The sequence below is a fragment of the Rattus rattus genome, chromosome 1 (genome assembly GCF_011064425.1).
Source record: "Rattus rattus isolate New Zealand chromosome 1, Rrattus_CSIRO_v1, whole genome shotgun sequence".
In the NCBI taxonomy this organism is placed as follows: Eukaryota; Metazoa; Chordata; class Mammalia; order Rodentia; family Muridae; genus Rattus; species Rattus rattus.
Genome location: NC_046154.1, coordinates 263,409,353 through 263,436,350, shown reverse-complemented (window position 1 = coordinate 263,436,350; position 26,998 = coordinate 263,409,353).

Genomic DNA, 26,998 nt, shown 5'->3' with positions numbered 1-26,998 from the left:
AACGAGAAAAAATTAAGGAAAATGATACTTGTCTATCATACATATTAAAACAGATGTAAATGAGTCTAATTTGGTATGCTATCAATACCGGAAAGGGGTATTAAAAGGTGAAAGTCCAAAGTAGGGAAGGTGGTAAGTGTTGAAAAATTATTCCTATTGTACCAAAGAAAAAGAATTTTGTTCCCTCTCACATGTAGTGTTGTTTAAGTCTTGTCCATAGAGGTAGAAAAGATGGACGTTTCTTTACCCACAAGGCCCTTTCCATCCGCAATAGCCCATAAATAAAGCCTGGTGCATTTGCTTTTTCTCAGGTTTGATCTGAATTTGATGTCCTTGATAGGTCCTTCCCTTCTCATAGAAAGAGGGATTTTCTCACTTCCAGACAACCTCACTTAAGGATTGGATGTGGTCTTGGAAGAGGCCTTGGATCTGCTCCATGAAACAGCATAAGAAGGAAGGAGTCTTATCCACTAAGGTTTGATTGGTTTCCTTAGACCAGCCTGGTGGCTACTAGAGGAGCAGCAAGATGTAGCTGAGAATGGCAGGAAAGAGGCTATTGCTTTTTTCTTAAAGTATGACACATCTCTAGTTCATCCTCTGGTTTGGCCCTTTGACTCTGAAGGTCTCCTCTAAATCACTAAGGACCTTGAAGGCCGTGTATTTGAATTGTTCATCTACTATTTGCGAAGGCTTGACTTATTAACTGTACATGCAGGGGTTTGGCCCTCTGTACTCTTGGGGTCCAGACTGGTATAATTGCCTGATGCTTCAGCTGGCTTAGATGGAAAGAGAGCAGGGTTGTAGGAACCCCCTGCGTGTTTCTCAGAGGTTATTATCGTTATTTAGGTCAATGATGTCTTTTGTCCTTTCTTCTAATAAACAAGTAGAATCATATCATTCTAGTAAGCTCTTCATCTTTTATTATCAACTTAATGGCCTGATCTGGCCGGCAAGCCCCTGTGTCTGGCTGTATTTGACTGCGAGTGTGAATCTCATCTGTCCTGGTGTCTTTCCTCAAGGGTGCAGCAGATGTCAGGATGGCATCCGTGCACTACTAGGTTAGGTCAGAAGCTACAGTGAGCCCTTAGGATTCTCTAATAAAGATGAGGAGATTCTGGCTAAGCAACACTGCCTAGATTATATTCGGGGCTAGCGAGACATGAAAGAAAGAAAAGAATGGGTATTGGAGTGTGTCAAATATTCTCCATCCTGTGAAGGGGGTGCTGTTTGTCATGGAGAAATGACTTTTAGTTGCTCTCTGTTTTATCCACATAGAGCTCCCTTGTACAAAATTCCCAGACGAGGTGTGAGGTGAAGAGGCTGTGTCTCTGTAGAGTTGGAGAGCTCTACAAGAAAGCTCTGTAGGTAAGAGGAAAGAGGGGAGCCCAAAGAAAGGGAAGGTCAGAGAGGGAAAAACAATAGTAGCATTCGTAGACAGAGACGTGGCTAGAGGTGACTGGTGCGAGCTCTGGAGCTGACTGGGCAGGGACTTGTGTGTCCTCAGAGGGTGGAGTGGAAGGAAATCTTCTGGAGCTGAGCATGGAGAGGGGACCTGGTACCACACCCCTCCCACAGCTGAGGGTTCCATGACAGGGACACGAAGGCTTAGACGTAAGAATCTTGACATTCTTTCCTGACGTACAGCAAAAGAGTTCTAATTATAGAGCACAGCTAATAGTTTGAATATGCCATCAGGTAGCTAATGGTCTGTGAGCTGGTGTAAAGGCCCAATTTTATTACAAGGGGAAATATTTGAGATTCTGTGAATCAAACTTAGATGAAGCCTCTCTCTCTCCCTCCCTCTCTTTCTCTCCTCCTCCCTCCCTCTCTCTCTCTCTAAATGCATGCTAGCCAGAGTGGAACGAGACAGAGGCCATGAGACCATCATTAATTTTATAAGAAGTTCACAATTACCTTCAAAGCTTCTTTTTTTATGGATGACTTGACATAGGTGTTCTGTGAGTTCAGTTATCTCTCAATAATATAGACCTCCCTGGTTTTGGAGACAAACCAAGCTTAATTCTGGAGTCAAACAGCTCCATTATTTGAACTAGACTGACCTAGAAAGGACATTTCTAATTGGAATTGGCTGTAGCTCAGCCATGAGAGTAAAGGAAGCTCTCTGCCCTGGAGAGAATTAAAACCTGCTTGTCCATGGTTTCCTCAGTCCAGGAAGTCTGGCTGGGAATGGAAACTCTGCAGAGCAGTGGCAAGTGGCACTCAGGGACAATGGAAGGGAGAGAGATGAGTGTATGTTCACAGTATGAGCTGTCACTCTCTGTACTAAGGCTGACAGTGAGTGGGACTCCCTGACAAAACTAATGCCGAGTGTCTTAATCTTATGGAGGAGATGAAAGGACTCATTAGCTTGTACCCTGACAGGAAAACATGGTCCATCCCAGCCAAGAGACCTTCAGACCTTCAGAGAGCTGCCCCAGCCACGGGTTTTCAGTTGTCCATACTCTGCTTGGCTGAGCATCACAAGCACCGAGATGAAGATAGGAAAAGAGAAATCTCCCCACCCAGACCACCAAATGCCATGCCTACAGGATGTGTATGTAGGGGAGGGGAGATGGGAAAGTATTTACCAGGGCTGAACTAACTATAAATGTCTTTTTTTTAATAAAGACTTTTATTTTATATGAGTGCACTGTCACTGTCCTGAGACACACCAGAAGAGGGCATTAGATCCCATTACAGATGGTCGTGAGCCACCATGTGGTTGCTGGGAATTGAACTCAGGACTTCTAGAAGAACAGTCAGTGCTCTTAACCACTAAGCCATCTCTCCAGCCCCCAAATGATTTAGTTTTGTTTTTTGCCTTTTTATTTTTAAATTTATTTATTTATTATATATAACTACACTGTAGCTGTCTTCAGACACACCAGAAGAAGGCGTCAGATCTCATTAAAGATGGTCGTGAGCCACCGTGTAGTTGCTGGGATTTGAACTCAGGACCTCTGGAAGAGCAGTCAGTGCTCTTAACCACTGAGCCATCTCTCCAGCCCTTATAAATGTCTTAATAAAGAACAGATGCTGTGAACACAAACAGCAGAAACATTTTTAGAATGTGAATAGGCACCCTGGGGAGGGGAATGGGGAGGAGAATGGGAGGGGAACAAGGAAGGGAATGGGTTTGTTAAGGGAAGTTAGCTGGCCTTGCTTCCTGGACTATGTGCACGGGGTCATAGAGATACACTGTCTTGGTACCTTCAGTTTTATAGCATCATTTGTCTTCCATACTAGCAATTTAGGATGAGGCCCCAAAGGCCCGATGGGAGTTAGGCTATAGTAGTTTGTACTCCACAAGTCACTGGGTCAGAACTAAGCAATTAGAGACTGACTGTGAGAGAGTGGACAGCTTTGTTTTGTTACTTGTTTGTCCTTTTGTTGTTGGGTCATGTTGTCTCTATGTTAGGACAAATTCTGATCGAATTGTTCAGACTCAGCTCAATGTCACTGAGTGCCACGTTGGGAAGTGTATTGCACACAGAAGAGAAAAGCCTGATGTAGATGCACAGTGGGGGTTACATGTAGTGGTAGGGTCATTACACTAGAGAAGTAACTCGGACACAGACAGAAAGTTGCTACAGGCTCCCTCTTAAACATGGGTGGCATCTAGAATGTTCAACTCCATACAGAGAAAATTCTGGGAGACGGGGAAACATGAAAATGGTGGTAAGCTCAGTAAGAGATTAAAAAACTCTCAAATATCAAGCAGATAGGTTCAGTGAATTTATTATATAGCATGGTCATTATGTGCAAAAACGCTTTTGCCTTTACTCAACCTCTAGCAAGCGAGAGCTTAAGCTGTATTCACATGCACACACAAATGTCGACCATCAATGATCAGTGCAGGACTGTGCACTGAACGTTCAACAGATCATCATCAGTGATTGTGCAGAATTGAAATGTTGAAGGTCCAGAGATAATTGGGGATTTCTTGACCCCATTTGAACAGCTACTTATTACTCACTTCTGTATGACCCAATGTCCTTGTGACTATTAGGTGAGCCTTTTGGGATGTAAAGACACCCCTATCTTCTACCAGCCACCAGGAATGGCATCAGGTAGTGTCTGAGGCCTATAGCAATGATGCCCATGGTTGGTGGCTTCTCTATTCCTAGTTAATAATAATAGGCAAGGATTGAATCAGAAACCATGAAGGAACAGTCTTCACTGGATTGTTTCCAGTTGCCTTTGCTTTCTTTGGGGGGCTGGCGTCGGGCTTTAGAAACAGTGTTTCTCTCTGTAGACCTGGGTGTCCGGGAACTTTCTCTGACTTTGAACTATTGGATCTGCCTGCCTCTGCCTGGCAAGTGCTGTGATTAAGGGCGTGCACCACCCCTGCCCAGCATCAGCTGCCTTTCTTATAAAGCCCAAACCCACATGCCCATTGATGACATTGGCCACAGGAGCTGGTCCTCTGTCATCAGCCATTCATCAGGAAATTAGTCCCACAGACAATGCTCCCAGATCAATCCGATGAAGGGGATTCGCCCGTTGAGGGTTCTTCTTTCCAGGTGTATCAAGGTAAGAACAAAACTAACCAGGGCCCCCTGCTTTGCTTAAACAAGGAAACCATCAATATATTTGAAAACTGTTAGTTTATGAACTTCTTTATTCTGTTGCTATAAAACCTCCATTAATAGCATTAACACATTAGGGTTCTGAACATGGCTTTTTAATTGCTGGCATCCCACCTTTTTTCTCTGGACACCCCTCCTATGTCCAGTTCAAGGAAGGGGAAAATGTTTGGAGAACAAGCATTTAACACTACAGGTTGTTTTAGCTTTGATAAGTATGTGAATACGATATGCAAATTTTAGAGAAAATGGGGGGAAATCTAAAAATAACCTGACTTTACAGTTCACTCCATTTAATATTTCTAAGTCAGTTTGCCTTGCACACTTAACTAGAAGTCTTAAGCAATAGACTATTTTTAATAAAAAATGGACAGCCTACCTTAACTGAAAGAAAATGTCTAAAACGATGGAACTATGGAGAGTCGGAAGCTGTTAAGAATAAGTAGAAAATTAGTAACAAGATTTTAGATATTATGTCCAAACTAAAGATACATTCTGAATAATCTCGCCCCTTCTTTTTTCCCTTACTCTTACCTAGCCTCTGATTTAGCATTTTGCCTTTTTATCTCGTTACTTAACAATTCCTCTATCAAGGAACTGTTGTGGCCTGTTTCAGAGTGAAGGAGAGAAAAGTGATCCCAGAGGCTATCAAACACTCCTCTTAACAATGGTGACTCTCCTGAAGCGGCTTCCGCATACTCTCGGATGTATATGCCTGTCTTGTGAGGGCCTCTGCATTCGACATCTTGTGCTTCAGCTTATACCAAAATATCGGTGATGAAGTCTCCAACTCTGATATTCATTTCTGTGTCAAGGCCAAATCTCAATTTGGCCAGAGCCGAGGCCCATCAGTGATTAGGGGAATCCGTCAGGCTGCAGAGAGTGGCGGTATAGAGCAGTGTGTCAGGCCCCTTGCTGCTGATATCTATGGGCTCACGCTGAGACCCATCTGAAGCGGTTTCTGAGTTTGCCTGACTGCCTCTTAGCTGAGTCACCCAGCTAAGAAGAACGCTTTGCATGTCCTGTGAATCTGTTTGCTTCCGTTTTCTGGCCAGAGATCCATGTAGTGTTTGAGTGGAAGCTAGAAAAACTTGGATCTTAAATATAGAATCTAACCTTATTACTGGAAGATTCAAGTAGAGTCAAATCCTGAGGTCGTGCGATGACTGCGTACTTAAAGCAGTATCTTTCGCTTCAAGAGCTAGGCAGCAGAGGAAGAGGCCTCTGCTGATGCGGGGTGCTGACCTCAAGAGCACTTCAGGTCAAAGCTTTGTACTTATGAAAATCTCAGGGACAGATAAACAACGTTTCCAGTCATTAGGATAGAAGGTCAAGCAGATGTATTCCATAGATAGCAGTAAGTACTTCATAAGCCATAATGAGCTTAGACAAAATTGCCTGTACTTGTCTGAAAAAGAAAAAAGGAGAGGAAAATAAAAGGGTAAATAGATAAAAGAAGCATAGATTCCTATATGGCACCATTTAATTGCCCATTGTGAGTTCCCGACTCTCCTCTCATTTCCTGTTCTACATGATGACCAAAGATGTGTTTATTGATTGAGGAGATGGGCTGCGTTTCAAGGGATGATTATCCTGTGGTATTTTTTCACCTTTAATAGATACTTTTTGTTATCTAGGGAATACATCTGCTCGACCTTCTACCCTAATGACTAGAAATGTTGTTTATCTCTCCCTGAGATTTTTAACAAGAAAGTTTCAAAGTGCCTGTTATAATTGCTGGAGCCTTTAAAGGGCAGTTGTTTTTGATGTCTTAAGAAAACATAGCATAATTAATATGTTTTGTCATTAATTACTATTAGATTTTTTTTAATTCCTGGGTTTTCACTTCAACTATCATTTTCATATTAAGAAGAAATACTTTTGCAGAAGTAAGACTGCTCAAACAGAAAGGCATCATCAAGCAAGGAAAAGGGATGAACGGGATGTAGATGTTGAAGGGCTAATGACCTCAAAGCCTCAAGTGGGCTGAAAAACTCCCAGCAGGAAATGAAGACCAGCTACCAGCGTCTGCAGCAGTTCAGAGTCTCAGGGAATCTTCTGCTAGCTTCAGCCAGCTCGCCATTCTCCCTTGTTGCTACTGACAGTTTGGGGACTTCTAGGGAACAAATCTACAGATGGTATCTTCCACCCTATAAGTTCCCCTTCTCCCCCATGACCCCAACCCCTGCTGCCAGCAAACAGTGCACAGTCTCTACTCCCCCAGAGGCTGCTGCCCTTCTCGGGTCCCATTAAAGGAAGATGATCTGCTTCCGCGGAGGTCTCCCTTTTATTTTAATGTTGCCTTGATCAGCCCCAGTCCAACAGACATGAAGTGTATTCTTGCTAATGAGGTTAAAGAAAGGGGACATGCTTTGGGACGAGAAAGAAACTTCATATGGTAAGAAAATATTGTTCCAAAGTGGAAAGATAATTGAGAACGAAATTAGGTTACCGAGTATTGTTTTTAACAAAACGGTTGTGAGTGCTAAGAATTGGGGAGAGATGATGCAGTTAAAATTAAATTAGATAAAGCTAAAGGTTATTAACAAATCCAAGGTCACAATTTAATACCCTGAGATAAAACTGATGCTTTCTTGTGCATAGATCTGCTTTTGTAGCATGTGCAAAAAGAGGAAAGAAAATGTGGTTTAAAAAAGTGATTTGCTTAATCTTTTTATTAAAGGGGGCTCTTAAAATGTGTGACCAGATTATATGCAGGTGCTATGTTTGTTTTCCCATCGAGTAAAGTCTCCATGGCTGGGTACCCACTGCCTTAGTAAGAAGGAAAATGCTGTTGGACTAAATTATGTCTACATGGAACCGTCCCACCAGATCGTGTAGAATCTAGCTCATTATCCTTTCACTGGATTAATTACCTTAATCCTCTGTTTTTGTTGAGGGAATGAATGACAATGTAAAAAATAAAAATCAGTTGGCAAAATTAAATACGGCTATTGACATGTTTAGTCTAATTCGTTTCCAATATCTAAACTTTGTATTGATTCTTTGTGAGTTTCACACCATGCACCCCGTCTCCACTCATCGTCCCATCCCTTAATATTTGCCCTCTGCCCTTGCAGTCTCTAGACCAAAATAAAGCAAAACAAAAATAAGCGAAACAAAGCACAAAAACATCTCATGTGGAAACTGTAGTCTGTCACAGTACGTCCCACTGTATGCCCTTTTATATACACATCTCTTTTTTTTATTGGATAGTTTTAATTTACATTTCAAATGTTATTTCCTTTCCCAGTTTCCTGGCCATAAGCCCTCTATCTCCTTCCCCTTCTTCTATGAGGATGTTCTCCCTCCCAACCACTTCCCTTCCCACCCCTTCTGGCATTGGCCTACATTGGGGGGTCCAGCCTCAGCAGGACCAAGGGCTTCTCCTTCCACTGGTGTCCAATAAGGCCATCCTCTGCTACATATGCAGCTGAAGCCGTGGGTCTGTCCATTATACACACATCTTTATTACTTGCAAATGTTCATTGCAATGAATTGTTGGCCTGGTTTGAAGCCCTGGCCTCTGCTACTTGATTAATAATGGATCCTCACCAGGATTCCTCTCGAATATTTTGCTGTTGTCCTGTTGGAGATCCTACAGCTTTGGCTCTGCAGGTCCTGCCTCCTCACATACACCAGCGGTTCATCAATGTGGTACATGTTGGGGTGGGCCAACCCAAAGCCCTGGATCTCCACCTAGATGGTAGTGGAGTTGGTCAACCTGCCAGTTCTCCTGCACCTGCACCACCAGGGTGAGCTCTCCAGCACTGCTGGGCTGGTCCACACAATGGCACAGTGAGTTAGTGGCTAGGCTACCTCTCCATCTCTCACACCCTTGGAGCTGCCCAGGTGAGGTACAGTGCCCACTCTGCCATGTATTACAGCTAGGGAGGTGTGGGGCCAACTCTCCCACTCTCATGACTCCAGGCCCGGATTTCCTGACTGCTGCAGGTGGCGAGGAGCAAGGTGGGCAATCTCCTCATCACCTTTGCCTCCTCATGAGGTGCAGGACTCCCTCTCCCAAGTGCTGTAGCAGGTGAGAGGTGGGACTAGCTCTCCAGAGTGCCACAGCCAGTGAGGGAAGGAGCCGGCTCTGCAGAGTCGCCCTCCTCATGTTAGTATGGTCCCAGGCATCAGCCCAGACCAGGGACATAGACATGGTCTTTAGTGCTAAGATGAGCCATGGGCATTGACACAGACTGCTGCTGCTGCTGCCCCTGGACCCAGACATGTCCTCCAGTGGCAGCGTGGGCTGGGAGCTCACCATGGCCTCAGGTGGTGGGAAGGCCACTCATGACAGGCTATTCCTCTTCCAACCTTGCTGCCCTTTTGATCCCAGCTCTGCCTCTCTTCATAATGTTCAAATGGTTCTACTTTTCCCTCTCTCACACACACATCTGTACACCACATACATGCGTATTGTAGTGGATTTGCTGTGGGAGGGCCACCTAGCTGGTGGGCCTCTGAGGGTTCTCAGCCCATCCTTACTGGGTGGCATGGCTGCCATGGGCAGGCCTCTGCGTGTCTACAGCCCACCTGTGCTGCATGGCAGTGGGGTGGCCTCCAGGTGATCTTCTCACCTGCATTGCCTCAAGGTGTGTACGTGGGCAGGCTCCTGACCACCTTTCCCCACCTGCACTGTGAGTGGCCTGGCGGCAGGTGGGCCTCTGGGTGTCTCCTTCTGCCCAACACTGCATGGGTCTCTGGATTGAAGTATCTCTTCTAAAAGATTACATTTTTTGAAAATTATCCATTATAGCCTTATAAAATTTTTAATGCTATGAACCATCTTTGTTAAAGGAAGACGCATCCTGTTATAAGGGACTTTAAGTATCATGAGTAAAAATTCACTCTTGGTTAATGTTTTTCTGGGGAAGTTAAAAAAAAAATCAGGCTATTTTATCAATAGGAAAAAACACCACGGTTACCGAGATTTGCTTCTGTCTAGAGTGAAAGGGCTCTCTCTACCAGGTACTTCTAACCCAACTCTCATGCTACAAAACCCCAGGATTTAATCTCTTAGATTCCTATTATTCACATAAAACTTGTGCCAACTTATGAGAACAAATTCGCATGTATTTCAGAAATCCTGAACAATATTCATCTTCAACATTTCTTAAATTTTGTTTCTTGAATCCATTTATAATTGGGTATTTTTAAAAACTGTTTGATATATTTCCTATTTTGGTATATTTCTAAGTAATGCCAATCTTTCTTTAGTGAAATTAGAAATGAAGATGATATTATTCACTTTAATTTGGTTTTGCTAGGACAGCCTAACCAGAACCTTACCCCATTTGAACCAAGTTTCACGTTTAAAAAGATTCACTCTCACTACCTTTAAAAAAAAAAATCTCATTATTCAATATTGTTTGGATTTTTGAAAAATCTAGTTCTTTAAATGATGAAAATATATTTGTAATTCTTCAAAACGGGGTCACCTACATTTTAAACCCAAATTCTCACATGCTTAAATGGAGTTGTTCTTTTATTTTAGAAAGGAAAGGATACTAACTGCCCAGCCAATGAATGGCTGTCCCTCTTACTAGTAACAGCAAGTTAGGGGCTTAAAAACTCTAAATACATGCGTGGTTTTCTGAGCCCTTTAAAATAACTTTGACTGAGGACAGGCCAGATGGCTCAGGGGTTAAGACCACACACACTTTTGCAAAGGACCTGAGCTCAGTTCCTAGCACTACACTGGGTAGATCTTCACTGTCTGAAACTCCAGTTCTAGTGGGGACCAAGGCCTTGGCATCCATCCAAGAGTACCTGCACTCATCAAGCACATACACACAGAGATACACGCACATATATAATGTAAAATAATAAGGATAAGTTTAATAAAACATTTTCCCTGCACTTTTTCCTGTTCTTGATGATCAGTAGTTTTAGTTAATGCTTTTTATCCAAATGACACAGAAGAAGGCAATCTCTAACTCTAATAATGGTATTCATGTTGTTTGATTTGTGAAGAATTGATGTTTTGCCATTAAATTATTACTTATACTGTCCTGTAGTACAGTTAGAGGAAGAAAATTAAACAATATTCACATTTCGTTTTACAAAGGAAATGGACAATATCACAGTGACTCTTAGATTCCTGTTTCCTTTCTAACACACACACACACACACACACGTTGGTTACACCTACAAGGCCTATAAAATTCTCACTTCTGACAGGTCTGAACTCTTGTTTCTCTCCCTGTTATTAACCATATCCTGACTGTGGGCAAGGGCACTATTCTTAAAGGGAAATCTAAGGAAATGTTATGTTACTCTCTGGTTTCTTCTAAATTGTGCCTTTTCATTTACTTTTCCCAAACTAAAATCTAGCGAAATACTAAGACAATGGGAAAGATCAAGCTATTATTCACAGAGGTAGCCACTCTACGTGATGTAGTAGCAACAAGATCAGAGTGGGGAAGAGAAAAAAACGTTCATAGATTACAGCTAACTGTAGGTACAGAGAGAACCAGACCATCAGCCTACTCCTGAAACCATGGTGCGTACTTACTGTAAGCACTTATTTTCTCCATCACTCACCTTAATTTCACTAGGCTGACAACGTTGAATACTTAATTTCAGATATATTTACATTACATACCATGTGTAAATATAATATCAAATACAGGGAATTAAAAAATGGCTCAGACCCGGATCCTGACAGCTCGCAGATGCTGTTGCTGTGCTCCAGGTGCTTCTTCCTTAATGGCTTTACCAGGAATTATTTGGTCAATACCACTTTCCTCCCTACTTACCTTCATCGATTTCCGATTCCTTCAATGAGCTTCCCTAGAAACCCGGGACCTGAAATAAAGCTTAACCGTATATTTAATTTCCTAATCCACAAATTGTGTTGCTTGGCCAACAGGGGGAACTGATCGCAGTGCACAGGACCCTGGATCTTACACTGAATCTTCTACATAGGCTGATTAACTCAGAGAGCTTCAGAGGTTGGACCGTTGTGGGCCCTGATCCTGTTACACTCTGTCTTGTGCTACATTCCCGTTGAATATTTATTTAAGAGCTACCATACGTATGACCTGACAACCTTGTAATTGTTGGCCAAGTCTTTGGAGAACCTACCCTGGATTCTATCACCCAAAGGCTGACAGTGCCCTTGCTCTAGTGAGGCCTGTAGGAGAGATTTCCCTCGTCTACTGGATGTAACTTGATGTCTGCACCACAATATTTTAAAACAGTGTAGATTTATGACTTTCCTCATACTGTTGCTATACAAATTTTGTAAAACTGTTCCCAAATTGTAACATGAAATTTGGAGTAACTTAAATATACATTCCTGGGTGGTAGCTATTCATATTTGAATCCAAAATAACAACTTTTTAGACTCTTTGATGTGAGAGTTATGCTAGTTTTTGATGTGATGTGATGTGACGTGATGTGTGTGTGTGTGTATGTGTGCATGCACACATATACGTGCATGCATGTATCAAGTAATAATGAGACAGGATTGAACTTATGGGGACCTGGAAGAGGAAAGATGTCCCTCAGCCAGGAGCCTGATTGAAGTCTCTTGACAACCACAAGGCAAGAATTTCAGCACCATCAATCTGTGTTTCAATGGCTGTCAACATAAAGTTGACATTCCTTTTGTGTATATTTTATATGGAGATAGCAATGCCCCAGGCTTAAGGCCTGAAAATATATGACCCTAGAAAGGACAGACTTCTTCTCTTTTCCCAGGCATTATCGGAGTCCCCCAAACAAAACTGTTAACTTTATTTCTGTTAATCTTATATTATACCTTACTCCATACCAGGCATATGATCTGTTATAATCCTTTGGATACCGCCAAGGACTGTGGCAGTATAAAAAGACAAGGAATTGTGTTGACATGGGGAGAAAATGCTGGGAGAGGAAGGAGGCCCTGCTCTAAAGCAAGAAACTTCGGAACACCCGACCCCCGCCCAAGAAGGACCTAGAGACAACATGTGCTTCCAAAGGACACCTTGTCTACACCAGTAAGAGAGGCTCTGAAAAGAGTTTAGGCGGCTGCCAGGAGGGTATGGAGTCAAGCTACTTTTGTTGGTGACAATTATTTTAGGGCAGGACTTCTCAACCTGTGGATCGTGACCCCTTTGGGAGTCGAACACAGATACTTGCATTATGATTCATAACAATATCAAAGTTACAGTTATGAAGTAGCGATGGAAATAATTTTAGGGTTAATGGTCACCACACCACGAGGAACTGTATTAAAGGATCTACCGCATGAGAAGGGTTGAGGACCTCTGATCTAGAGACTTGCGTGAGGTACGTGAAGCACTGCTGTCACTCATCTGACAGTTCCTGCGTATTAGTGCGTCTTCACTTCTTGTTTGTGTTTTCTGGCCAGAGACCCAAATTGGAGTCCAAATTCATTATAAATGCTCACTTTTTAATTTTTCTTAATTCACAAATACTGTTAACACATCTCATGCTGTTTCTGCTTCACTGCGGCTATGAAGTTCCTGCCCCCTTCTACCTTCTTTGCTAAGGACTTCCAGTGTTGTTACTTTATTTCCTGTTTGTAAAACTAATATCCTCAGGTAAGAGAACTTCTACCCATCTGCTCTGGGCAGTATCAGTGGGTTATAAGGCCAGTTCAAATGTTTTCATCTTGAGCTTTTGAGTCTGCATTCTTTGATGACTTTTCAAGAAAAAGGGTTTCTCCACACCCAAAATAAGTAAATTTAAACTCTCTGTTTCCCTCATTTTGTGAATGGATAAACTTGACTGTTAAAAAAATAAATAAAACTCACAGGTAAATTTTCAGAAATAGAAACAACTGTTCTGAGTAAAGTAACCAAGACCCAGAAAGACAAAGATCATGTTTTTCTCTCATCTGTAGATAAGAGCTTTGTGCCTTCAGATAAGCACATTTCATTTAGAATACCCAGAGAAGTCAGACAGTGGTAAGGAGTCATAGAGGTAGGTTTTCAGGGTAGAAGAGATAGAGCACAGCGGTATAAAAGCTATGCTGTATAGCTTACTGGCACAGAGAGCCACGTGGCTGGGAATGGAGCTTTAGCGAAAGAGTAAGGAAGCTCACAGTGTGAGTAAATGCACACTTCTGTTTATGCCAGCATCAGAAAGAAATACAGAAAAAAAAGAAAAAAATTGCACAGGACCCCCCCAAAGTGGGTGGGGCCAGTGATCCTCATGATAGCCTCATGGCAGCGTGTGAGGACTGTGTCAGGGGTACAGGTCCTGGGAGATACAGTATAGTATCTCTTTAAAGGAATAATTATATAATCGTCCCTCCTTTTCTTTAGTTTGGCTTAAGGTAGGCCTGCCTTCCTAGGTGTTGTCTATTTGCTTCTTCCAAGGGCTGGTCTTTAACCAGCTGTTTGACTAGCCCAACTGGAATCTACCCATGTAGAGGTTTTATTCTTTTGGCCAGTTTTGCCTTATTCTGCTGCTCTAATTCTTTAAACACATTGCAGGCGAAGCCTATAAGAGTCTCAAATATCCTTCTCCTCAGTTGACTTAAAGAAGTAGTCTCTTCCTGTCTGGTCTCTGGGAAGTGAATCTGAGTCACCCCCATCTTTGTCCACTTTCTCTCTTCTTCACTTATTTCAGTCATCTGTAGATGATTGATTAATTTGTATCTTTCTTGTTCCTGGGATCCTTGACTAAAGTATTGTGTACCATGGGTTATATCCTTCCTTCCTTCCTTCCTTCCTTCCTTCCTTCCTTCCTTCCTTGAGGAAAACACCTGTCTCAAAAACAAAGGAAATGCCCAAGTTCCTTATGTTGTAGCAAATGTGATTCACCTCAGAATGGAGGAAATACAAACCAACAAATTAGCATTCCGGAAAAATCTAGGAAAACCTTTGTGGCTTTGCACTGGGCCATAGTTTCTAAAACAGGTCACCATGGAAAGTGTGACCAATAAGACTTTATACATACTATTTCCTTCTATTTGGAAGCCATCATTGCAAGAATGAAAACAAAACCATGCATGCAAACAAGTATGTGGTAAACACTTGATTCATGTCAGTGGAAAACACAGCATTCTTTTGTGTTTTCCTAGTTGCTTATATATTACAAAACAGCTAAGTGTGGTGGCACACACCTTTCATCCCAGCAAAGAGGAAACAGAATAAGATGGTTTTGTTTTTTTTTTTTTTTTTGAAATTAGCCTGGTCTACAAATCAACTTCTAGGCCAGCCAGGCCATTGAGTCCCTATTTCAAAATTCAAAAGACAAAACAAAACAAGCAACTCCTTTTTAAAAACAACAATGGGGGTTGGGGATTTAGCTCAGTGGTAGAGCGCTTGCCTAGCAAGCGCAAGGCCCTGGGTTCGGTCCTCAGTTCCGAAAAATAAATAAATAAATAAAATAAATAAAAACAACAACAGGAATGGATTCAGACTGAAGATCAAGGGCAATCTTATTATAACATGAGGCTAATTAACTAGACGATTTTAACTTCTGTCCCTAGTCTATATTTGTCTCAGCAGATTTTTAACCTGGCTGACGCTGACACACTCCATCGAGCGAACACCCGAGGACTGCAAGCCGCTAAACTCTGACTTGCTGAAAGCTGATAATAACTTGATATCCAGTAAATATGGCTGGTCCCTGTCTTTCAGCTGTATCACCTATTCAGGTGCTTCTGATGAATGCCCCATTGTCCAACCTTTGACTAGCATTTCCGTCTTCCCCGGCTGCTAAAAGACAACATCCTAACTTCAGCAGGAAGCAGTTACAGAAGAAAAATACAACGTCCATTACCCCACCTTACAGACTGAGATGCTAAGTCAAAAGGGCCTACGTTTTGGTAATAACATGACTCTTAGGTCCCATTGACTCCTTGGACAATGACTTGAGCAAAAGAACTGATGAATCGATTATTTGATTCAGTAATCAATCAGAGAGGGTAATGAGAGGACTGAATTACCCAAAGCTAAGTTGACTCCATGACAGGCTGCAAACTGGCAGTTTGGGAGACTGGGCCTAAGTTTCTTTTTCCCAGAAATGAGAACCCAGATCCAGGAACATTTTAAATGGCATTTTCAAGGGGATCTCGGAAGGATTTGAGGACCACAGTCTATTAAGGACATCCAAGGTGCATAAACTTTGTTCCTAGTTACTTGCTTGACATTCAAACCTGAAAACACATACAGAAAGCCAGGTGAAGCTTATTTCTAGAATTAGTTAGCACTCTATAGGATGGCGGAAAGCTTAAATATACATAATAATATTATAGATGATTTTGGGATGATATTTATACCCTAAGAAAAGTTTTAAGGAGTCAAACGAAGTCCAAAACATTATGAGATTAGTGGTAATAAAATAGTCACATTTATTCATTTCCTCTGTCCTATACCAGGTGGCTCTTCTGGTCTGAGACAGATTTTGAATTTTCCTTTAATAAGCATGCAGGGGTTTAGAGAAGAAGAAAACCACACTCCAACCCTGAAGTCAGCTTTACTTTTTAAATGAATTGGGACCACACAAAGACCATTTGTCACTTATGTCTGTAGAGGGCAGCCATATCATTTGGCCAATTTATTCTTTTTCTTGGGACATCTTCTTTTCATGATTGCTGGGGTCCAGGAGCTGTCTCCACAAAGCACACAAACACCGATCTCAGTAGGACAGGGATGATTTATGAACACACATCCTAAAAGTGATCAATCAGGGCCATAGCTAGGAATTCAGAGGCTACAACCCTGAGCGTCTTTTTCTCTGTCACCTTATAAAAGCTAAAAACCAGAGAAAGCACAGTGAGCTCACACTCGGGTGCAGGAAATGAGGCCCCGTGGTTGGCTCTGACTCAAGCCATTTTAGACATAATGGTTCATATTGACCTTTAGTTTGATGATCCTATGTAAAAAGCCTTGTGGAATTTCTTCAAATTAATAAACCTCACACAGAGCATAATAGGATATGTGATCAGCATGACCTTGCTCTGAGTCAATTGTCTGTGTCAATGATTGGCAGGCACCTTACAGCAACCATATGAAATAGCTGGTAGGCATGGAACAAAATGGCTACAACTATGCTAGGGGGGCAGGCTTCAACAATGATCCTGTTTTTCTTAGATGTTTTACTTGTCCAGTGGTCTCCACATTCCTAAGGTGGATGATTTTATTTTCCTGGAAAGATAGAAACAAAACCCTGCCCAACTCTAATTCTGGAGGCTTTCCTTTTTAGTAGATTATATTTTTCCTAGGGCAAAATTATTTTTGGCAATAAGAAACTATTATCTTTCATTTGAAATTTTAAAAAAATCTTTTGTAAATTGGAAACTATATACTTTAATGGATAAATATACCTATTTCGCATATATATATATACATTTTTTAAGGTTTTAAGTATATTTAATTTTAGATCACAAAGGACATTCACTTTGGATTTCAGCCTTCATTTGGGAAGTGGCTTTTAAATTTAAATCACTGTAATTTTTATATGCCTTGCAAGGACTGGGATTAAAGGTACTAATCACCACCACCTTGTTCACTGTAACTCTAGAATTTGGCAACCAACTAATTTATAGAGACCCATTTGTCTCTGCTGGGATTATAGGCATGGGCAACCACCTCCGTGCTCAAACATTTTATCTTAGCTCCAACATTCAACTCTCAGAGATTTAGAAAATGACTTTGAACTGTAGTAACCTTTTGTGTGTACTCAAAACATTTTAAATCTCTTAACTGTGTTTTGAATACCAAATAACAAAAATATCCTTTTTATTTAAGAAGAAAACTCAAAAGCTTATGTCCAAGGTGGTAAGGATTATGTGGCAATCTATACTCTAACATTCAATTTTAGAAAACTCATTTTTCATTTCATGCCAGTAAGGCAGGTTTTCCTTCTGTAAATTATCACTTGAAAATATTATTTTTTATTTTTATTTTTTCATGCCTGGTTGACCATTTTAAAGGTAGGGTGGTTGTTACCTTTGAAAGACAAACATCTTTGTTTCCTGCTTATGGACCACCTGGATAGTCTATGATTGTTTTTTTTAATATTTTTCTCAGAATCATCCTTTATTTCATGGTTTATATCTGAGACCAGAGCAATGTTAATGATAATGTCAATATCAATCTGTGTTTTCCACGCTGCAACAAATCATGTCCCCATAAATTCATGGGTATGTTAGCGACATATGCCTTTAATTTTCATATTTGTTTTTCTGGCCCTATACACTGACCCTATATGGTCCATCTTGCACTTTGTTTTACCTGAGATAAAGTTCCAATTCCTAGAAGATTAGTATTTCCCTCTTGAACAGGCCAAGCTGAATGCCAAGATTTTGGTAAAATTATTGTTACATCTGCTCCTTGACAACTAAAACTTCAATTTCAATGTCATTTATTTCTGTTTTCAGCTTAGGTCTCTGACCATTGATAGCAGCAGTTTGCCAAAATACTTGTTTTCTGGTGTCTCCTGAATTTTTTGTTTTGTCTACTGAAGTTGTTCTGTCCTGGATTATTCACAGAGAAGTGTTGTTTTTAACACCAGGCATTAAATATTTTAACTGCTCTGTGGCTGATTGAATCAGCTTTAATATCAGGGCCTGTGGCAGGCCCTCTAGAGTGTCCCAGTGGCACAGGGTTACCTCGCCTATCCCTTGTTGATCTGAATTTATTAACCCAATGATGGTCTTGCCACACCTTCTGCATACTCTTGAAGGCTCAGACCTTCTTTTTGGATTATTTCTAGGAAAAAAAATTTATTTCTACGAATGCCTTGCCTACAATGTCTTTTCAAATGAACTTATAATAAAACACTTATAATTAAATGAACTTATAATTAAAACACCTGCCATTTTGGTTTTTCTTAAGATTTTTAGAAATTACTTCTCGTGTCAGATTAGCATAGTAAACATGAAACCCAACACCAGCTGTATCTCTAATCCATTCATCTATTGGTGCTGATCTTGCCTTTAAAGGTCTGATCATCTTTTTGCATTCTGAATTAGCATTTTCAAAAGCCAAAGATTCGATCTGTATTTTTCTGACTTCTGAATGTGCTATGATTCTATTTACATCTGAAGTCACTCTTTGAAAAAAAATCAGTGAAGGCTTCTTTTGGGCCTTGTATAATGTTAGTAAGTGATTCAGACCTCTTTCCTAATCCTTCAACCTTATGCCAAGCATTTAAAGCTGTTAAGTAACATAGTGCCAAGGTGTTATCATCAGAGAAAGCTAATGTTGCACAATTTCATTTCTACCCAGCTCTGAAAATACACATGTATCCTAAAGTATGGGAAATAGGTAAATAATAGAAAATAGAAGAGGCCGTAAGGGAAAGTAGTAGTGCCATTGAAAGAGACTGAGTCAGTGTCTCATGTACACTGGTTGGGTCTCAAGCACACTGTGTAGATGAGGTTGGCTTTGAATTCCTATTCCTTGTGCTTTCAACTCCCCAAAGCTGGGATTACAGACATTCATGACAATACTTCACAGCAAAAGAGAATTTTAGCAGTGCCATGAAGGATGTTGCTATAATGTGGCTGACTGAAAATATACCAAGCTAATTTTCCTCCACCCCAAACTGCTGTAAATAATATATAAAGACACTTAAAGATAACAATTTTGCAAACAGCTGGAAAGAAAAAAATGAACCAAATACTAGCAGAAATCTCAAAAACTGGAAAACAGATAATAATAGTGTATCTGAGGACAATAGCCTCATATAAGTTATTTAAAGAACAATATTCACTGTGGTTTAAGAATTCTCTAAAAAATAAAAAGGATACTTACCCCATGTTCTACTGAAAGAAGACATAAAGGGATAAAGTAAACAGGAGGGATCAGTTAAAAGATTTAAGTAATAGTTGCTTGGTGGAACTCTTTCCCTGGCTTCTCATACTCTGTAGATTGGAACAGTGGGAAAATCCTTAGACAAAAGTGATAGCTATTTGCTGCTTACCTTTGGATTTATTGGCACATCAGGCACATTTGGGCTTATTTGGTTCTATGCTCAGAGAATTGGGAGACCAGATTCTGGGAACTACATATTTCTCATCTACCACAATGATGGAAGCCACACAATTTCATTTGTCAGATAGAGCATGAGAAGGATTTTCTTTTGGGTAATAATGATTCCTTTAATGCAGGCTCTTTAAAGACATTGACATCAAGACTATACAGATAAACAAGCCACACTAACCTTCCCATGACCACAGGTGCTAGTTATATATGTATATGTATTTTCATTTATTTGTGTGTGTGTGTGTGTGTGTGTGTGTGTGTGTATCTAGTCTGTGTGTCTATATGCACATCACATGGGTTCATGCTGCTGATTTTCTGGAACTGCATTTACAGGCACTTGTAAACCACCTGTATGGGTGCTAGAAATTGATCCCAGGTCCTTTGCAAGACAGAAAGTACCCCTAACCACTCTGCAGTCTCTCCAGTCTTTAAACTCGAGTTTTTCACTGTTTACAAAATGGACTTGGGAAGGACGGGGTGAAAAATACGTAATGGAAAATATTTCTCTCTTGAGGCACCTCAAAACACATTTTGGTATCAGTGGTAAGAGAAAATATCCACAGGCATATGGGTAGCACTGTTGTATCAGCTAACACTGATGTGCTGTGGCTATCCAATGAGAATTTTTATAAACAGTAAGAAGCTCTTTGGAATAATAGCAATAACAATGAATGGATATAAATAGGACAGAGGTTTACAGAGTTTGTAGTTTTGAAAATTTTAAGGTGTTTTTGTTAATAAGTTACCTTTGAAAGTGGTTCTATTCTTTGCTAATTTCATTGTTGCTGTATAACAGTCAACAAAAGCAATTTCATGAAGGGAGTCTGCTTTGACTCAGAGTTTGAGGGTATAGGCTTCATGGCAGGAACACCAAGAAAGCAGGGGTCTAAAGCATCCAGTCAAGCACCAACCACGGGTGCCCTTGCTTTCAGCTCCTTCTTTAGTCTAGAACCTAAGTCCATGGAATGGTTAGGCACACAGGTAAACTGAGTCATCCCATCTCAGTTCATCTAAGCTACATAATCCCTTACAGACATGACCAGAGGCTCATCTCTTAGACCATCCCAGGTCCTATCAAATTGACATTATTAATTATCACACAGGTCTTCTACTGCTTCTGACTCAAAGCTGCAGTAGCCACTCTTACCATGCCAAAGAGGTAGAGATCCTAAAATGGCTTTCTCAAGCTTGCACCTGATGTCAGTGAGGATACTAAGACTAAAACCAAGTTTTGTTTTGTTTTCTTTTTTAATTATATTGACTATCTACACAAAGCACTACTCTGCCTCCCTTTAAAAGACAAAAACAAATTGGCAAGGACTCAGGAACACAATGGTAAACTGTATGTATTTTATCCTCTGCTCTGGTAATGTAAGTACCAGCACCACCCTAAGTGATCTGAACATCAGTTTCCTCCCAAATGAGACTGTTTCCACAGTCAATACTGAAAGGGAAGAGTCCTATTCTCTCTAACCAGCTTAATAACTAAAATATGTCCTGTCCTGGCTGAGTAGATGATTGTAGAACAAACCAAAGTGAAACTACCAAATCATACCACACACCTATTTGCAGGATGTGTTAATGTTTGCTCACTCTACACAAAGGCATATAGATATGCATTTGCGTATGTTATACATAGCCAAATGGTTAGTCAAGCACTTACCCACAATTCACACACACTCACACACACACACACACACACACAAACACACACACACACACACACACAGGCACACACGCATGCACTATGTGATTCTATTTGGATAAGTTTATGTTAAAGGGTTTTAAATGACAACCATACAGGTAATTCTTATGCAAGACAAGTAGACAAGTTTTCTGAATTGTAGGGGAAAGTTAGAGCACTTGGGTGCATACTTCCCTTTCACAGACCCATGAATATATACTATGTTCAGTAGGGTAGCCTTTTTGCATCTAGAAAGGCATCTGGGTTACTTGTGTACTTAGCTACAAAGCCACAAGTGGTAGGTCAGGTCACCAACTGCAGAGGCATCTGTACGTAAAGGGCTTTCATTCATGGTCATATTAAGGTTTTATCTTCAGTTCTGGGAAGCCCACAGAAGCCATTCTACAACTCTTTCCTCAGCTTGCCAGTTGAGCATCCTCTTTGTAAGCATGCCATGTGAAACAGGGACTGAAAGTAGACCGCCTACATGGACTGAAATAGAGAAAGTCCCTCAAGCTGATGAGAGATAAGAAGAGATGGGAAGCCCCCAGGAGACTCTCTGCATGGATAGGTGGGGCCTGCTAGCCCTGTTTACTGCTTCAGAGCTAAGTGCTAATTAGGGCTGATTACTTTGGGCAAAGTCTTCAAAGAAAAATATGGATTCTAAGGAAACAGCTTCCCTTGCCTTTTATAGATCATTTCATTCACAAATGGACTAAATATATTTACCTCCAAGGGAAGGCACTCGACACTGCCAGATGTTGGCATTTACTCACATTCCTACTTGCCCAGCTCTTGGAAACAGAGATATAGACCCAGTCTTCTAAGCTGCCAATTTGAAACCTGTCATAAAGTCAGCCTGTCATCCATCATGTGTACATGTGAGACATTGCATGTGCATGCGTATGTATTAGTAGAATTCAGTTCTTTCACTTAAAAGTAATAAATTAGTGATAAGGATAAACCAGATGCTCATATCAGCATCAGCTTTTTAATTCTGTGATAAATTCAGTATTAAAAATATTTCCTTCATGTCTTAAGTCACTGGGGTGTTGATGTGAAGAGACACCATGATCAAGACAACACTATTAAGAGAAAACATTGATGGGGCTGGCTTACAGTCTCAGAGGTTCAGTCTATTATCATCATGGCAGGAAGCATGGCAGCGTGCAGACAGACTCTGGAGCAATTGTGACCATATCCTCATTCTCAAGCAAAGAGAAAAAGACTTTGGGTTCAGCATGAGCTTTTGAAACCTCAAAGCCCACCCTCGGTGACACATGTTCTCTGACAAGGCCACACTTTCTAATCCTTCCAATACCTTCAAACAGTGCCACTCCATGGTGACCTTATATATTCAAGTCTGTGAGCCTCTGGAGGAATTCTCATTCAAACCACCACATGTCCTATGATTCAAGGTAACAGATGCAAACACTGAGCTGGAAAGAACAAACGAGTAATCTGTTCTCTCACTCTCTCCACGGCCCTGGGACAGTTAAAGATGTGCAGGTGTTGGGGAGGCTGGATCTTAGTTCGGAAAAAAGCATCTGTGGGTCTCTTTCGGCATCTGGAGATCAGCTGTGAGAAGAAAAAAATAAAAAGGCAATGAGAGTCCACTGCAGCAAGGGCTGGGAGAGCTTGTAGGGAATATGGCGCACAGACAAGCATCCCAGATTCACGTGGATTCGACTGGGCTCTGCTTCTAGGAATCATGTAGCTACAACAGGCTCTAGTCATTCCTTCAGCCTCAGCTCCTCAGATAGAAAGTGTGTCTACTTTATGTGGTTGTTTTGGGCACTGTCTGAGGCAGAGCAGGTCCAGTATGTGACACATAAACCCAGAGCTAGGTTCTTTAAGCTGGTTTTTCCTCCTGAGCCTTTAAATGTTTTATCTCAGCCTTTCAGTATCAGGTAATTGTTTTGAGATGAGCATCTACATGGGATGAGCTAGAGAAATAAATAAAAAAGAAAGAAAGAAAGAAAGAAAGAAAGAAAGGAGGAAAGAAAGAAAGAAAGAGAGAAAGAGAGAAAGAAAGAAAGAAAGAAAGAAAGAAAGAAAGAAAGAAAGAAAGAAAGAAAGAAAGAAAGAAAGAAGAATGGGGGGCATCTAGGGAACCACCCATCACACAACCATTTTGTCTTAAAGTAAGGCACAAGTTTTCTCAGACCCTGGCTAATTTTAGAAAAATAATAAGTATTTATAAGCCTCTCTTATTCAACTCACTATAGTCAAACATGAGCAGAAAACCTAGGGTTGAGAAAAATCAACAAAAGTGAAAAAACAAAAACAAGTGTTTTTCCCCTTTGTGTTGAAACTGTCATTGATAAAGATTTGCAGGAATCAGAAAGGTTAAGGGTGTGCTACCGTTCACTCTTTAATGAGGCAAGTCCATTGGAGGATGCAGAGAAAATGAATAAAGGGTCCGTTTTCTCAGGTTGACATCGCAGCAACCAGGTGTTGCTAAGGTCCTGAAAGGAATGAAAATTGCCATCAAGGAAGAACAAAGAGATATAAAGGTTTCGCAGTTTCTTTGATGATATTGCCAGCTCAGCTATTTGGAGGCAAGACACGGATTTGGTTCACAGAAGTGAGCAATAGAAAAAGAACACATAAAAAGGCTTTTTGAAAGAATTCTGTCCTGTTTCTTCCATCACATTGTAAGTTTCTAGAAGGCAGGACATCAGGCTTCCCTCCCTATTCTGCTGCTGGGTCTGGAATGGGTCTGGAGAGAGAATGGGCTCAGCGATGCTAAGTCCCTCTTGAAAGAAGATAAGGGAAGAGTGAGTGCTGAATGTCATTCTAGTGTGAATGGACTGGGACATTGCTTTACTCCTAGAAGAGAAACAAAGGCAATGTAGGAAATTGTGTCTTAGGGTCTTATTACTTTGAAGAGTCACCATGACCGAGGCAACTCTTATTTGGGACTTGTGTTGGGACATCATTTAATGGAGGCTGGTTTACAGTTTCAGAGGTTCAGTCCATTATCATCATGGAGAAAATATGGTGCCATGCAGAGATAACATGGTGCTGGGTGTGGGGGTGGGGGGTTAAGCTGAGAATTCGGTGGCATCAGAAAGAGAAAGTGAGCCACCAAGCCTGTCTTGAGCTTCTGAAACTTCAAAGCCCACCTCCCAGTGACACACTTCCTCCAACAAGGCCACACCTCCTAACAAGCTCCTAACAGTGCCACTCCCTAGGTGTATATGGGGGCCATTTTTATTCAAACCACCACACCACGTCTTGTTAACAATATTTCACTTCCCAGAGATTGACAAGGGTGAAGCACCTGACGCTTAGTAAGAAAAGCAATAGCAGGGACAGGCTGCAGTTGCTGCACTTCTGTTTCCATGGTTACAAGGAACCCTCCTCTTCCTCCAGCTGTGAGGTCAGCAGCAGGTAAAGGAGAAATGAACACAGCACCATTTCCTAGAATGGGGTCAAGATCCAAGGTCAGTAGGTCAGTAGGTGGGCTAGCACCCTGCTGAGCCCTTGACAGCTGTGGAATTGAAGGAACCACTCACTGTGGCTTCCCTTTTCTCCTTTCCTGACTGGGCAGGTTCTTCACAGTTATTGAAATTCCCCAACTCATCACAATGAAGCTGTTTTATATTCTATCTCTGTACGTGTTTTGCTTGCCTTTTCTGCCTTAGAAGGGTAATCTATCTGATATGTGGCAATAGATCATCCATCTATTCATGAGACCTAGAGTAGATAGTTCAAAATTTAGGATGTGTACACCTTGGATGTAGGGGTGTCTGGGAATGTTAGGGAGATTTCTGAAATATTTAAAATATTCTGAATCTGGGGCTGGAGAGATGGCTCAGTGGTTAAGAGCACTGACTGCTCTTCCAGAGGTCCTGAGTTCAATTCCCAGCAACCACATGGGGCTCACAACCATCTGTAATGGGATCTGATGCTCCCTTCTGGTGTGTCTGAAGACAGCTACAGTGTACTCATATATAATAAGTAAATCTTTAAAAAATATTCTGAATTTATTTGGTGACTGCTGTTATGTTTTCCTGATCTTTTCTGTTTAGGTGAGTCCTCTCTTTCTTTTTGGGTAGTTGGTCCAAAGGTGTGTTAATCTTTTAGATCTTCTCAGAGAACCAGCTCTCAGAGTCATTTATTCTTTTGTTTACTTATTTTTTTTTGTTTCTTTTTCAATGATTTCTGCTCTGATTTCTACAATTTCTTATCATCAACTGGGTTTGGGTTTGGTTGGCTCTTGTTTTCAACTCTTTGAGAGGCACCACTAAGCCATCCTTGTGTGCTTTCTTATCTTTTAACATTCAGAACTGCTATAAATTATTTCCCTAGTAAGATGGGTTTCAATGTGCTTTAGGTGTTTGGTTCTGTTTCCATTTTGACTTAGTTCCTGGATTTCTTTTTCTTGATCCATTTTTTTGACACATTTATAACAGTAGAGAGCTATTTTATCTCCGTGAGCAATAGAGAGTTTTCTGCCCTCAACTATCCCTTCAAATTCTTTCCACTATTTCTCAAATGATGTTACCTGAACCCCAGCAGGGGTAATGTTTAAGGCTCACTGGTCATTATCGATAGCACTTCTGACTGAGGCTGAGGGTAGCTGTAATCTGTGAGTGAAACCACAAATATTTGGAAGATAGTTTAACACCATGTCCATGAAACAAAGTAACAGCAGTAGATTTCTGCTGTGGCCTATGACATGCCAAGCCTTGGGCTTCAACAAGACAGGAACTCCTTCTGTGGGTTGAGCTTTAAAATCAGTCACAAGGGACTTGGTTGACAGCCATGCCATTACTGCATGGGTGGGTACATCTTTCATTTCAGGTTCTTATCATAGCACATAGAGCCCAGTGCTGAGAACCACTGACAGCCATAAATATAGCATGTGGATCTCTAGTATCCTGAAATCTAGAAATCAAGAAGGAAGCTTCTAGCTCCATTCTAACTGATTTCTCTATTTCTTGTAACCAACTTGTGTGACCTCTACAGAAATGCAACCTTATCACCTAGTGCTGGCAAATGATCAAGAGAAGCCGTAAATGCACGGATTGTCTGGGGTCCTCTCTGACTAGCAGCTCTTGAGGAAGTATCTCCCACCAGGCATTGGGACATTGGGATGCTTTGTAAATAACCTAGGTCTTGTAGGAGCAACATTATTGAGGCAGCAGAATATCTCCCTCAAAAAGCTTTTGAAACTTTTATTTTTAAACCAACATAAAATAGTAAAATTTCATAGGGGTTTCTCATGCCACCTCTGTTTTGGTTTAGTTCTTTTTTTTTTTTTTTTTTTTTTTTTAAGATTTTATTTATTTTATTTACATGAGTACACTGAAGTTGTGTTCAGATGCACCAGAAGAGGGCATCAGATCTCATTACAGATGGTGTGAGCCACCATGTGGTTGCTGGGATTTGAACTTAGGACCTCTGGAAGCACAGTCAGTCCTCCAATCTGCTGAGCCATCTCTCCAGCCCCCTTGGTTAGTTCTTTACCTACTCTCTACCCTACTCCATCCTCCACCCATCCTTACTGAAACTGTTCTACTCCCAGTATTCTCTCTTCTTACCTTCATATCTGTTGGGGTCTGAGAGTTGTTCTACAAACCATATAAACACCCATCTCAGTCAAACATGGTGGTTTACTGAATGCACACCCTGATACTGATAAGATCAGGACCACAAAAAGCAATCAGGTGCCTAATTGTGGTACCAATCTATTTTCAGAGTAGACTTTTTATGGGAAGAACCACACCCAGAAATTTAAAGGCAAGGAAGGGAACAGTTGG